This window comes from Eumetopias jubatus, unplaced genomic scaffold (assembly GCF_037043125.1).
Source record: "Eumetopias jubatus isolate StellerSeaLion01/CBP00866 unplaced genomic scaffold, mEumJub1_p1.0 scaffold_4, whole genome shotgun sequence".
Lineage (NCBI taxonomy): Eukaryota > Metazoa > Chordata > Mammalia > Carnivora > Otariidae > Eumetopias > Eumetopias jubatus.
The window spans coordinates 29,568,349-29,584,699 of record NW_028274810.1 but is presented as its reverse complement, the minus strand read 5'-3'; positions in this window follow the sequence as shown (position 1 = coordinate 29,584,699).

Below are 16,351 nucleotides of genomic sequence, written 5' to 3'. Positions count from 1 at the left end.
CCATCTTAGTATTTAGTTTGTTTTCAGTTTTTACTATTTTAAATAATGTGATGGAAAGTTTTCCAGATATAGTTTTGCCCACATTTTAAATTGTTTCTTTAGGATATATTTTTAGGGGTGGAATTTCTGGATCCAACAATGAATATTTTTAAGGCTCTTGATACATACCAGAAAAAGTGTTTTGGATAGCATATTTATGTAATGCATACACCGAAAGAATTCATATCACTTAACAAATAGTTAACAGGTTATAAAAATTAACTATGGAAGAGTTAGACCTTGGTTAAAGACCAGACATTGAACAGGTCTTTATTTTGTACACAAGAAGCATTTGTTAGACAGTGGTCATACCCTGTCATATTGCCTTGGTTTTTTTCCTCTTGGTATTAAAAAATTATTTACCTTTTGTCTTTGGATTGGCTGTTTTGGTGAGTGTAGTCAGATAGAAATACAAGTTTTATATATTTTCTAAATTGAGTTCAAAGAAAATAAATGCGGAGTGATAATTGTGTGATACCTAATTCAAGTGTCAGGTAATATAATTGTCTCCCTTCTACTCTTGTGAGTGGCAGGCTATCAAAATAAAATTCAAATGACACTGTAAGTCAGAATAAGATTAGATGGTATCATCATTTATGGAAAATGGGTAATGCTTTTTTACCAACATCTGTAAAAATTGGGAAATGGGGTAAAGGAGAAATTTGGAGATAAACAAATTGATGTAAGACTTATACTATGAGTAAGACCCAATCTCGTATTAATATTTGGAACCTCTTCTAACAAAAAGAAAAACACTGTTTTCTTTTAATAAATATTTTGTGACTGATATATCTAAATGTCACATTATAAAATATACTCCATTATTATGAAAAATTTAAATTACACTTTTACATTAAGGATTTCAAACATCTGAAGACATAGAGGTGCTCAGCTTTGGTGTTCAGAGTTCAAATAAGAACGTTGTTAACCTCACCACATATATATTTTTACATTGTTCCTAAGAACAGATTGACTGAATAAAGTGTCATCTTATGTGTGGGCTGTATGAGATGACTCTTCATAGAAACATACCCAGTGTGAACTTTTATGGAAAAAAAAAAAGGAGTAGATTTTACTTGGTGAATGGAAAATGTAATGAGAGAGAAATGTAGAATTATTTTTCTTTTGAGTTTTTCATCATTTCCTCCAGGATGTTTGGTTATCATTTTACTCTACCCCAGATGAAACACTTCCCTTTAAACAGTAAAGCCTCTATATTGTAACTTTTAAAAATTATTCACAAAACACAGCTCCCCTAGAGGCAATGTCTGACCCCATCCTAAAGGTAAGGTAGGAGCTGGGGATCCTGGAAACCTTAGGCCAGCTATGAGGCAAATCCCTGAGCAGACCGCTAGAACCCACTGGGTGTTCTAGCCCTGCTGCAGCTTGCTGGCCTCATGGAGGAGAAGCGAAGGTTGAGAGTTCTCTGAGGCAGGCATTAGAGTCTCCTGTTTCCTGCATAAGGACACCAGTGTTTAAAAAGCCCAAGTTCCGAGTGCCTGGGTGGCTCAGTTGTTAAGCATCTGCCTTTGGCTCAGGTCATGATCCCAGGGTCCTGGGATCAAGCCCCGTGTCAGGCTCCCTGCTCAACAGGAAGCCTGCTTCTCCCTCTTCCAACCCCCCTGCTTGTGTCTTCTCTCTTGTTCTCTCTCTCTCTCTCTGTCAAATAAATAAAAAATAAAAAAATAAAAAGCCCAGGTTCTGATAGCTATTAGCTTTTTTTTTTTTTTTAAGATTTTATTTATTTATTTGACAGGTAGGGAGGGAAGCAGGTCCACCGCTGAGCGGGTACCCCGATGCGGGACTCAATCCCAGGACTCTGGGATCATGACCTGAGCTGAAGGCAGACACTTAACCAAATGAGCTACCCAGGCGCCCCATAGCTATCAGCTTTTTAAAACCCAACCAAATCTGTTGATTCCAAATCTTGTCTCTTTCTGCCAAACCACACTGAATCAGTAGATTGAGTAATGAAGATTGCCCTCACCATTGGCTAGCATCATCCAATCTATTGAAGGCCCTAATAGAACAAAAAGGTGGAAAAGAAGGGTGACTTCTCTGTCCATATCCATCTTTCTTATCTTGAGTTGGGACGTTCATCTTCTCTTGCCCTCCTGGTTCTGGGCCTTCACGGTCCAGGTATACCAGCAGTCCTCCAGTTCTCACGTGTAACTGGAGTGACATCATCAGCTACCCTGATTTCCAGGCATTTGGACTGAGAATGAATTCTACCACTGGTTCCCTGGCTCTCTATGTGGCAGAATGTGGCACTTCTTGGCCTCCAATAACAGTGTGAGCCAATTCCTGTAATAAATCTCTTCTTATATACAGGTATCCCCCGCTTTTCAAAAGTTTGCTTTATGACACTTGCTGTTACAAAAGGCCTAGTTAGTACCTGTTTTTGCTAACAGAAAGGAATCTGAAGAGGATCTTGACTTGGGTGTATATCTATGTAAAAATTAACCAAGCTAGAGTCTTAAGATTCATGTCCTTTTACTGTATGTATAACATACATACATATATTCAGTTTATAAAAAAGAATAAAACACCAAAGACTTTACTTCTAGAGCTGTTTAAGAGGATATGAAAAAAGGCAAAAAAGTGAAAATAATATTCAGCATATTTTGCATCAAGCACTTAGAGAGGCAGCACACATCCCTGAGCAGTGAGAGTGGTCCCACCAAGCTCCTTCCTCAGGAACTGCGCTCAGCATCTCAGCATCAAGTTGCCATAGGTTTTTTTTTTCTTTTTAAATATTTATTTATTTATTTTAGAGAAAGAGGGCACGAGTGGGAGGGGCAGAGGGTGAGGGAGAAAGAATCTCAAGCAGACTCCCTGTTTAGCCCAGAGCCTGATGCAGGGCTCCATCTCATGACCCTGAGATCAAAACCTGAGCCAAAACCAAGAGTCAGAAGCTTAACTGACTGGGCCACCCAGGTGCCCCAAGCTGCCATAGCTTTGAACTGTGTCTGTGAGCATCTGTGCTTTTTCTGGACTGATTTTATTTATCTGTTAGCAAGATGTGTTCTAAGGTATTAGAAAAGCCTAAGAGAGGTTATTTTTGGGGTCGGGGACACTCAAAAAATTTCAGTATAAATGAATGGTAATTGCTTTTTTGCTTTACACCATCTCAGCTTACAAAAGGTTTCATATGAATGCTCTACTTCAGGATAGTGGGGAAAACCTGTATGTCTATATATATCCTATTGATTCTGCTTCTCTGGAGAACCCTGACTAATACAACCAGTTGACACATTGCAGCTTGTGCTGCAATCTGAGACTCAAGTAATATGAAGCAGGGGTTAGGATTTTGGAGCATCAAAATATTCTACCAGTTGCAGAAGAATGTGATCTACTTTTTGCATAAAGACATTTTTCCTTCTGCTTTGGGAAGTATTTTGCAGTTTGGATTGTATAATTGATTTTGGAATATTCTATGATACTTCTCTTACCAAAACTTAGTGTCTTTGTCAGGAGTCTCTGAGGAAGGAGTCAGGGTAGGTGGAAATTTTCTTTCTTCTCTTCCTTCCTTCCTTCCTTCCTTTCTTCTTTCTTTCTTTCTTTCTTTCTTTCTTTCTTTCTTTCTTTCTTTCTTTCTTTCTTTCTTTTTTTCTTTCTTTCTTTCTTTTTCTTCTCTTTCTCTCTTTCTTTCTTTCTTTCTTTCTTTCTTTCTTTCTTTCTCTCTCTCTCTCTCTCTCTCTCTCTCTCTCTCTCTCTCTCTCTCTCTCTCTCTTTCATTTTCTCTTTCTTTCTTAATTGCCAAGTTGAGATTAATACTATTAACTATTTCTGGTACCAAGATCAGATATATTTCTCCCCTGGGGTCCTAAAAAATGGTTATTGTGATAGAAATAAACAGTGTTTTCAGATAGCCTTAAAATAGATGTAACAAAAGTTGCTGTGTCTCATAACACTTGATATACATTGTTGACATCACACAAAAGTACAATTAGGTAAAAATTATACTTTGGGAAACTATGGCACTGTCTAGCAAGGTACCAGTTGTCTAGCAAGGTACCAGTTGTCTATTGATCTAGTGTTTTTTTTTTTATTTTATTTATTTGAGAGAAAGAATGAGAGAGAGAGAGAGAGCATGAGAGGAGGGAGGGTCAGAGGGAGAAGCAGACTTCCTGCCGAGCAAGGAGCCCGATGCGGGACTCCATCCCGGGACTCCAGGATCATGACCTGAGCCGAAGGCAGTCACTTAACCAACTGAGCCACCCAGGTGCCCTATTGATCTAGTTTAATCCATGGATATGTTTTAGCCTAGACTGTCTGAAAAAGATGCATAAGCTGATGTATACTTTGAATAATCCTCCCTGAAAATTGCTTCTTCCTACTGAGTTTTTAATAAATATTGGATGACAAAATGAGATTACACTCCCAGCTAAATCCTGGAATGTAGCTGTTCTGAGTTGTCAAAATTCAGACACATACACCTCGATAGACAATTCAGAGTAGAGTATGCCTTATTATGAAAGCTGAGGTACAAAAGGATAGCTGGCTGTTTTAAAGGCTTTTCTCACCTACAAGGGAAAACCAAAGTCAAGTGTAAGGTTTTCTCAAGGAAATTGTTTTGAGTCTGCCTATTACACAAATGAGACCCTAAAACATTACTTCAATAGAACATGGCCAAAATAACATTCTTCCAATTTTATATTTTCATACAGAAAAGCTTAAAGAATAGTATAATGAACATCCAAATAATTTCAGCTAGATTCAGCATCAATATAATCTTAATATAAAAACACCTTTACAAGTATTAACACCAAAATAAAATCTTAATTAAGCATGCCCAGGAGTCACAACTTGCTACATCCTGCCATACCCTATGGGATCAAGTATTTGTGATGTACACAGAGGTAATTAAACAAAATATAACATTGTTATATCATCATAAACTAGTTACAAGATGAGAAATATCTACCAAGTACCTACCAAATGTAAATTTTTTTGCAGATATCTAACTTTTCTGGCAGTGATTAGTCAAGAGAATTTTGTCAGGAGCTCTGAGTTTGAGATAGTAAGAATTATCTTATCTGCATATAGAATGGTGCTTGTCTTTCTGTTATGACAACGGAAAGAGTTGCCTTGCCAATCTACAAAAATTATTTTGTTGCTCAGGTTCTTTCAGATTGACTATAAGTGTTAATAAGGGGCAGCAGAATAGAGTGTGTCTGTGTTGAACTTGTGTAGTTGGCCCCATAACCAGTTCCTGCCAACAGATCCAAAGGCTGAGAAAGTTCAAAGTAGTAAATAGTAGAATGTTGGGATGTAACAGAAAATTCATATCTAAAGTCTCCCTGAGGGGGCCTGGGGGGCTCAGTTGGGTAAGCATCTGCCTTTGGCTCAGGCCATGATCCTGGATCCCAGGATCAAGCCCTGCACCAGGCTTCCTGCTCCATGAGGAGCCTGCTTCTCCCTCTCCCTCTGCCACTCCCCCTGTTTGTGGGTGCGCGCTCTCTCTCTCTCAAATAAATAAATAAAATCTTTTTTAAAAATTAAAAAAAAAAAAAAGGCTGCCCAAGCCCAACACAGGGCTTGATCCCAGGACTCCAAAATCATGACCTGAGCTGAAGGCAGACACTCAACCAACTGAGCCACTCAGGTGCCCTAGTCTTCCTGGTCCTTATGTATATGTTAGCCTGATAAAACCAGGTTCGATATTTGTCAATCAAGCTAATAACCAATTTATATTCGTTGTTAACTATAAGACTGTGCCAAGTTCTTTCACCATCTCATCTCATTGACTACAACAACACTTGAGATAGGCACTGTTATTATTATTATTCCTATTTTATGGATAAGGAAATTTTGCCCAAAGTCATACAGTTATTTAATGGCTTTCAAACCTAAGTGATTTTGACATTAAAGCCCAGACTTTTAACTGGTTATGCTGTCCCCCTATAGTAAGCAAACACACTAAATGGTCTTTTATTCAGGCTGGCTTTATAAAAGATAAGATAAATGATGCTATTCTGCTGGGTATGATCATGATTGTAGACGGAACAGATAAGTAATACCACTTGTTCATAAGGATCAGAGCTTGTAATTTACAGCAATTCTTAAACAGCTCCAGAAATAGTCTTGGATGCTTTATTCTCTTTTATAAACATTTATTGATGTATAATTTACATACAAAAATATCACATAAATCTTAAGAGTATAGCTTGGTTAATTTTTACTTAGATATATATCTAAGTCAAGATCTAAATTTCCAGCACATCAGGTGCTTTATTGAACTCATATTTTTTAAGATTTATTTATGTATTTGAGAGAGAGAGAGAGTGAGCAGAGGGAGAGGGAAAGAATCCTCAAGCAGACTCCCTGCTGAGCATGGAGTTTGATGGAGGCTCCATCCCAGGACCCTGAGGTCATGACCTGAGCCAAAATCAAGGGTCAGGAGCTTAAGTGAGTGAACCACCCAGGTGCCCCTGAATTCATATTTTTTAATCAGTTGCTTCAAGTGAAAGACCGTTACTGAACTCCAATTAGAAACTGACTTGTGAGCTACAAAAATCTAGGCCATCGACCATGGTTTGTAGAGTTAGGTACAGTGAGCCTCCCATGAGCCAACTCACATCTGGGCTACAACCCCATCATCTTGCCTCTGAAACTGTGTTTAAATTTCCAAATCTAAAGACCTGAAACAGTTTCTCCCACATGTTCATAGAAAAGGAGGTTTTATTTTTTGTGTCGGTTTTTTTGTGTGTGTGTGTGGGAAATATCAAATGTATATACAGAGAATAGTAAAATGTACCCTGTGTACCCACCATGGGCTTCAACAATAAATCTATGGCCAGACTTAAACATATCTCCCCCTCCCTGCTCCCCTTCTTCACCTATTTTGAAGTATACCCCAAATATCATACCATTTCTTCTGTAAATATTTCAGAATGCATCTATAAAGAATAAGGACACTTATTAGAAATAGCTTTTCAGGCAAAGAAAATTATAGAAAGCTTTACTTTTATAGTGGGGTTAGGTGGTTATTCCAGATTTTGTTTTTTGTTTTTTGTTTTTTAATCACTAAGCCTACTAAGGTTTTCTTGGCTATCTTCTAGTCCTTGACAAATCCTGTCTAGGAAGGTGATACCTTCATTTTTGGTGAACACTGGTTATGAGTTTTCTATATCCAAAGCAGTTTACTTAAAATTCAGCTAATAATAATCAATGGAACAGAATAAAGAGCCCAGAAATAAACCCACAATTATATGGTCAATTAATCTTAAACAAAGGAGGCAAGAATATGTAATGGGAAAAGACAGTTTCATCAACAAATGGTGTTGGAAAAACTGGATAGCTACATGCAAAAGAATGAAACTGGACCACTTTCTTAACCATGCACAAAAATAAACTCAAAATGGATTAAGGCCCTAAATGTGAGACCTGAAACTATAAAAATCCTGGAAAAGAGCATAGGCAGTAATTTCTCTGATATTGGCCAGAGCTGCATTTTTCTAGATATGTCTCCTGAGGCAAGGGAAACAAAAGGAAAAATAAACTATTGGGACTACATCAAGATAAAAAAACTTCTGCACAGCAAAGTAAACAGTCACTAATAGACAACCTACCAAATAGGAGAAGATATTTGCAAATGACATATCTGATAAAGGGTTAGTATCCAAAATATATAAAGAACTTATACAACTCAGCACCCAAAAGACAAATAATCCAATTTAAAAAAATGGACAGAAGACATGAACAGACATTTCTCCAAAGAAGACATCCATATGGCCAACAGATACATGAAAAGATGCTTGACAACACTCATCATCAGCAACATACAAATCAAAACCACAATGAAATATTACCTCATATCTGTCAGAATGACTAAAATCAAAAACACAAGAAACAAGTGCTGGCGAGGATGTGGAGAAAAAGTAACCTTCGTGCACTGTTAGTGGGAATGCAAACTGGTGCAGCCACTGTGGAAAAACAGTATAGAGGTTCCTCAAAAAATTAAAATTAAAACTACCTTAAGATCCAGTAATTTCACTACTGTGTATTTACCCAAAAATATAAAACCACTAATTGGAAAAGATATATGCACTGCTATGTTTATTGCAGTAGCCAAATTATGGAAGCAGCTCAAGTGTCCATCAATAGATAAATGGGTAAGGATGAGGTATACATACACACCATGGAATATTACTCAGCCATCGAAAAGAATGAAATCTTGCCATTTGCAACATGGATGGAGCTAGAGAGTATAATGCTATGCGAAATAGTCAGTCAGAGAAAGACAAATACCATATAATCTCACTGATACATGGAATTTAAGAAACAAATGAACAAAGGAAAAAAGAGACAAAGGAAAAAACAGACTCTCTTTTTTTTTTAAAGTAGGCTCCATGCCCAACATGGGGCTTGAACTCACAACCCTGAGATCAAGAGTCACAAGTTGTACCAACTGAGACAGCCAAGTGCCCCACAAAAAGCCGACTCTTAACTTTAGAGAACAAACTGATGGTTATCAGAGGGTAGGTAGGTGGGGCAATGGGGTAAAGAGATGAAGGAGATTAAGAGTACACTTACAGTGATAAGCACTGAGTAATCTATAGAATTGTTGAATCACTATATTGTACACCTGAAACTAATATAACACTGTATGTTAACTATACTAGAACTAAAATTAAAAAATAAAATTTAGCTAATGGTAAATCACTAGGTGTTTGAAAGCTCTTGGCCACCTTACTCTTCTCAGTGCCTTGGCCACTCTAATCTAATGCCTCAATATCATAGCTCTAGGACAAGGATGCTTTTCATTAAGCCAGAGAAAAGATAACTCTATGTATAATCTGGAGTGTTTGTTCTAAGGATGGTGGGGAAGCATAATAGTGTTAATATATGTTATAACTATAGTCTATGAAGCTATCTCTCAGATTAGAGAGGAAAATTTCCCCCAAATATATTCAATACCACAAGCTTCTATTTATAATGAATATGTCTTCAGTTTTAAATTAGATTATCTGCTTCCAAAAGTATGTTCTATAAGGAAAATAAACATTTCTTTTTTTTTTAAGACTTCATTTATTTGAGAGAGAGAGAGAGAATGAGGAGGGGCGGAGGGAGAGGGAGAAGCAGACTCCCTGCTGAGCAGGGAGCCTGAATTGGGGCTTGATTCCTGGACCCTTTGATCATGACCTGAGCTGACTGAGCCACCCCGGTGCCCTGAAAATAATCATTCTTTTATATTACTAATGGAAATGTTAATTTGTGGAGGGTAATTGACATAATGTATCACAAAAAAGTATTCAAAATACCTAGGAATTCAGTTTTTAATAATATATCATAAGGAAATAAAGGTGTGTGTTACAACTTACTTTAAGCAGTTTCATGGCAATAATAGGGAAACATGCCCAACAATAAAACATTGGTTAAATAAATTTAAGATTGTTTATATGATGTACAGCCATTAAAATATGTAAAAAAAAAGTTAAGTTAAAAAATCAGGTCATATAACAATGTGTACATATAGTCTCAATTCTGGAAAATGACTCACTAAATAAGGAAACCAGGAGAGGAAAAAGACAGGCAAATTAGAGGATCAATCCAGGGGCCCCAACATCTCACTAAAAGAATGAGAAAGAAAATTATCACAGAAATAAGTAAAATGTTTCCAAATCTGAAGGACATAAGTCTCCTGTTGAAAGGATTCAGTAAGAGCCCAACACAATGAATGAAAAAAGCCCCCATACCAAGGGAAAGCATTGTGAAAGAATGCAAAGACATCAGGGGACATTGGGCAGTCTCTGCCATACTGCCCAAACTGTCAATCACATAGAATAAAAACATTTTCAGGCAAGCAACATCACAACATTTAACTCCATGCACCTTCCTTGGGATGTAACTGGAGGATGTAGTATAATTTATCTACAATTTGGTATTGATGATAAAGATGAGAAAAATTCCATCACTTATTAGCTATATAACCTTGGGCAAGTGACTTTGGCTCTTTGTGCATTAATTCCCTCATCTGCAAAGTGAATTACACTATTGTGAGGATTAAATGACTTAACATAGAAAAAGGACTTAGCTAAATCCAATGTGGTATCCTGAATTAGATCTTGGAATAGAAAAAGGACATTTGTAGAAAAACGGGGGATCTAAAAGCCTATAGTTCAAACTATCGTACCATTAATAATTTCTTATTTTGACAGATATACAATATTTATGTTAGACATTACATGAAGGTGGGTAAGGATTACAGGGGAACTCTGTACTATCTTTGCAACTTCTCTGTAAATCTAAATTATTTCAAAATAAAGGTTTATATAAAAAAAGTACCTTACCCCTACCTCATATGATATACAAAATGGATCGTCAATCTAAATTTAAGAGCTAAACTCTCAAACTCCTAGAAGAAAATATAGGGACCTTGAATTAGGCAATAGTTTCTTAAATATGACACCAAAAGTACAAGAAACCAAAGGAAAAATAGACAAAATGGATTTCATCAATATTAAACACTTTTATGCATCAAAGGATACCATTTGGAAAGTGAAAAGACAGCTTATGGAATAAGGAGACAATATTTGCAAATCATACATGATAAGGGACTTGTATGCAGAATAAAGAATCTTACAACTCAACAACAACAAAAAAACCCAACCCAATTAAAAAATGCATAGGGGCTTTGAATAGACATTTCTAAAAAAGGTAAGGGCTGGTATCCAAGATCTATAAAGAACGTCTCAAACTCAACACCCAAAAAAATAAATAATCCAGTCAAGAAATGGGCAGAAGACATGAACAGACATTTCTCCAAAGAAGACATACAAATGGCTAACTGACACATGAAAAAATGTTCAACATCACTGGCCATCAGGGAAATACAAAACAAAACCACAATGAGATACCACCTTGCACCAGTTAGAATGGCAAAAATTAACAAGACAGGAAACAACAAATGTTGGAGAGGATGTGGAGAAAGGGGAACCCTCTTACACTGTTGGTGGGAATGCAACTTGGTACAGCTGCTTTGGAAAACAGTATGGAGGTTCCTCAAGACGTTAAAAATAGAGCTACCCTATGACCCAGCAATTGCACTACTGGGTATTTACCCCGAAGATACAGATGTAGTGAAAAGAAGGGGCACATGCACCCCAGTGTTCCTAGCAACAACATCCACAATAGCCAAACTGTGGAAAGAGCCGAGATGCCCTTCAACAGACGAATGGATAAAGAAGATGTGGTCCATATATACAATGGAATATTACTCAGCCATCAGACAGGATGAACACCCAACTTTTACATCAACATGGATGGGACTGGAAGAGATTATGCTAAGTGAAATAAGTCAAGCAGCGAAAGTCAATTGTCATATGGTTTCACTTATTTGTGGAACATACGGAATATCATGGAGGACCACAGGGAAAGGGAAGGACAACTAAATGGGAAGAAATCAGAGAGAGAGAGACAAACCATGAGAGACTCTGGACTCCGGGAAACAAACTGAAGGTGACATAAGGGAGGGGGGTAGAGGGGGATGGGGTAACCGAGTGATGGGTATTAAGGAGGGCGCATATTGTAATGAGCACTGGGTGTTACATGCAACTAATGAATTGTTGAACACTACATCAAAAACTAATGATGTACGATATATTGGCTAATTGAACATAATAAAAAACAATCTAGACTCTTCCCCCCCCACACACAAAAAAGATATACAAAGAGTCATTAAGCACATGAAAAGATGCTCAACATCATTAGTCATCAGGGAAATGCAAATCAAAACCACTATGAGCTACCACTTCATACCTACTAGGATGCCTAAAATAAAAAGGACAGACAATAATAAGTGTTGATGAGGGTACAGAGAAATTGGAATCCTCATACATTGTTGGTAGAATTGTAAAATACTGCAGACACTTGAAACAATTTGGTAGTTCCTCAAAATGTTACCAAAAAGCAGAGTTACCATATGACCCAGAAATTCCACTTTTAAGTATGTACCCAAGAGAACTGAAAAATCTACATCCACACAGAAATGTGTACACAAATGTTCATAGCAGCATCATTCATGATAGCAAAGAATTAGTAACAACCCAAATGTTTATCAAGTGATGAATGGATGAAAAAAACACTGGAATATTATTTGGCGTGGGGAGAGGAATGAGATACCGATACATGCTACAACATGAATGAGTCTCAGAAACATTACTGTAAGTGAATCCCACACAAAAGGTCATCTATTGTATCATTCCATGTATGTGAAAAGTCTCAAATAGACAAATCTATAGAAACAAAGTAGACTAGTAATTGCCTAGTAATAGTAGGGACTAGGGGAAGGAGAGAATAGAGAGTGACCACTAATGAGTATGGGGTTTCTTTTTTGGGGTGATGAAAATTCTGAAATTGATGTGAATATTCTGAAATTGGTGGGAGCCATTGTCATTAGTGATTGAATAACTCTGTGCATATACTAAAAATTATGTAATTTTATACTTTAAAGGGCCAAAATTTTGGTGTGTGACTTATAATAAAACTGTTTTTTTTTTAATGTATTTAAAATAGTTAACAAAGTAAGTACCATGTTTCCAAATATTCACCGCTTCTCTCTGAGGGAGTCTGAATCATATGACTTACCTTAGCCAATGAAATATGGCTGGAAGTGAAGTATATCACTTCCTGGCAAAAGTTTTGGGAGCCAGCATGTTGTTCACCATGTCACTTTTCCCTCTGCCCTAATAATCAGCAATGTTCAAAATAGAAATGGCTTCACCAGCCCGGGTCCTAGAGTAAAAACAGTGGAGGGCAGAGCAGTGGGCAACTTTTGATGGACATGTAGCATGAGTCAGAAAAGATGCTGTAAGCCACTGAGATTTTAGGGTATGCAATAACAACAACAAAAACAAGAACAACAACTGGTATTATTACCACCACTGGCAGAGATAGGAAATAGAGACGGTCAGGCCAGTTCCTCAAACAACACATTTATGTGGAAATATCATGTTGACACCGGGAATATGGAACTGAAATGCAATGAGAAGTCAAGGCAGGAGAAGGAACATTCAAATCAATAACCATTTTCTGAGTGGCCTGTATTGATTGGTTCTGGGGATTCAGAGATGCAATGCACAATCTCTTCTAGCAAACACTGAGCACTTAATCACTTACTACCTGCTAGCCCTTTTGGGTTTGGGCACATGTGTTGTCTCCAGTCTCACCAAAGAGCAGTTTGGTGATGAACAAGAAGCTTCTCCAATTTTGACCCACAAATAGACAATTCTATTTTAGAGAAATTAGTGGAGCAAATGAAAGGTTGTGGGATACGTTTAAAATAGCTACAGATTGTTCAGAGCTGTGGAGCCAGACCCAACAGCACACCTTCCCACACGCCCCACTTGGCCCTGTGATTACTCAAATCGCAGCACTGGCCCGGGCTGCTGCCTGCCAGGAACACCCCTCCCAAGGACAGAACTGGAAGGTAGTTTGCCAGGAAAGGGAAGAGTTGGACTGTACCTGGGCGGAAATGCATGACATTTACCTTTGTATTTATAAGTTTATGCTTCACATCATGACCCCCCACTGTTTGGTTTTCCACCTCCTCCCCTGGCAGTTTGTGGCACTGGCAGGAGCTCAGCCAGGCTGAGGAGGGGTGGGGGAGAGGGACTCGGCTCAGAGACTTCTTTAGGCTGAGAAGCCTAAGCCGGACCAGAAGCTTATCTGGTAGTGGGAGGCTGCAGAGATGGACATTCATTCATGCACCAAAGCTTTTAAAGTTTTTGTAAACGGAGTGTGGTTGGTCCAATCCTGAGCTCTGGTGACGGGTACAGGGGCAGAAGCTGGACCTTGAGACCTACAACACAGAAGTGACAATGTGGGACCGTGGGGGAATGGATGCTATCTCTTCTACCCAGAGGAAGAGTCAGCCTGGTCGAGGTTAGGCGGGCCCCCGCACAACTGTGTCTTGAAGGATGATGTACAGCAAACACCAAGAGGGGCACCTAGTCCAGTCCTGGGGTGGGTGCAAAGGTGACACCAGAGACCACAAAAACCTCTGCCTGAAGAGGAAGAAGAGCCCTTGGCCAGGGAGGAGACACCAGGTTCAAGGCTCAATGACTTGACTGCTCTGCTCCGCTCTCTGTCCCACCCCCTGAAGCAGAGGCAGGGAACAGTTAGGGGCTCCCAGGTGCATCTCAACTGTCACAGCATCTTTCAGCTTTGGAGTCTCTCATGTGTACAGTATGCATTTCCTTTAAAAAAAAAAAAATCAGAGAAACATTTTTAAAGCCAACTTGTTTTTTTCCACCTAGCCCTGATCTCTCCTATTACCGAGGACAACCTCAGAGAAGATCCTGCACAATCTCTGAACAAGGGGCCAGCCTGGGTGACAAGGGGGTGAGGACACAACAGCTGATAGATCTTACATGGACATGGTAGCAGCTACCTTGGGAGAGTCAATTCAGGACGATTTAGAATGGTTCTCTGGGCCTGAAATCCCCCATACTGGTTGAAGAGGCTTCATTTCTAGACATCCATGGTGAAATCTAGAATGCAGGAGGGATGTGACCATGCACTCAAATCAGGAGATATTAGCACCCCTGTATGAGCAGGCCATTAGATAGGAGATAGTGGGGCACACCAGGCAGTTGTGACAGGAGTCATAGGCCCAGCCACGGGCAAGATGGAGCTTCTGGATGGGCGAGGAGCAGGGGAAGTGGCCAAAGACCATTCCCCTACGCTAGACATAACCTTTGAATTCTCAGGACATTGTACGTGTACACTTGCATCTCTCATTCCATGTGTGAGGACAGGAGTTGGTCTGCTTCCTCTTTGGCCTCCTCATCAGTGCCTGCTGGATGTCTTATGCCAAAGCAGTGGTCAGGGATTAAGAGATCCTGGGAGCGAGGTTGGCTGCATTGGGATTCTGGGGTTTCCACTGACATTTATATTTCCAAAGATGTCATTTAGCCCATTTTAATACTAAACAAACTGAGGTAACATGATTTATTCAACTATGCGTTCATTCAACAAACATTTATTGTGAGCTAAAGCACTATTCTGAGTAACTGGGGATAGAGATGAAAATCATAAAGCTTTCAATCTAGAGTGGGTTGACGAAAACAAATGACGTAAAATGTGTAGAATGTCAGACAGTCGTCAATGTTATGGAGAAAAATAAGTCTGGGAGGAGATTTAAAAAGGAATGGTCAGAAAAGGCCTCCGCTGGGGGTGATACCTGAACAGAAACCAGGAGGAGGTGGGGAGCTAGCCTTGTCGGAATGTGGCCAAACACCATTCCAGGACGGGCAAGGCTCTGGATGGGAGTGTGGCATTCAAGGAGCATCAAGGAGGCCATAGAATTATGTGATTTGTCCAGGTTTCATTAACACAAAGCTTGAGTCCCAGTCTAGTGTTAGAAATCTACAGCTAGGGGCTCCGTCGTTAAGTGTCTGCCTTCAGCTCAGGTCATGATCCCAGGGTCCTGAGATCGAGCCCCACATCGGGCGGGCTCCCTGCTCAGTGGGAAGCTGCTTCTCCCTCTCCCACTCCCCCTGTTTGTGTTCCCTCTCTCACTGTCTCTGTCAAAAAATAAAATCTTAAAAAAAAAATCTACATCAAAAAAATTATTTTTCATGGGCACTGTAAATTTTATAACTATTCAGATTTGTTTTTCTCTCTTCTATATATCTTTATTTGAACATATTTAATTATAAGCTGACTTTAAGTTATTAACATGCTTAATTTTTTTTACTGTCTTAACAATTTTTAAGTGTACAATTCAGCAGCATTAAATACATTCGGTGTCGTGCAACCATCACCACCAAAGTCCATTTTCAGAACTTTTCATTACCCCAAGCAGAAGCTCCGTATCCATTAAACAATAACTCCCCTCCTCCCCACGACCCTCTTCCCTAGTAAGAGCTACTCTATTTCTGTCTCTTTGAATTTGCTATTCTAGCTACTTCATATCAGCGGAACCATATTATGTGTTGAGCTTATTTTATTTAACATGTTTTTAAGATTTATCCACATTGTGGTATGTATTAAATTTCATTCTTTATAGTTGAGTAATATTCCATTGTATGTATGCCACATTTTATTTACTCATTCACCTGTTACTAATGGTCACGTTGTTTCTATCTTTTGGCTATTGTGAATAATACTATTATGAACACTGGTGTACATACAGATCTCTGTTTGAATCTTTTGAGTATATATCTAGAGGTGGAATTGCTGGATCATATGGTAATTCTATGTTTAACTATTTTGAGGAACTGCCAAAATTTTTCACAATGGCTGTACCATTTTACATTCACAACAATGCACGAGTTCCAATTTTCCATATCCTTGCCAACACTTT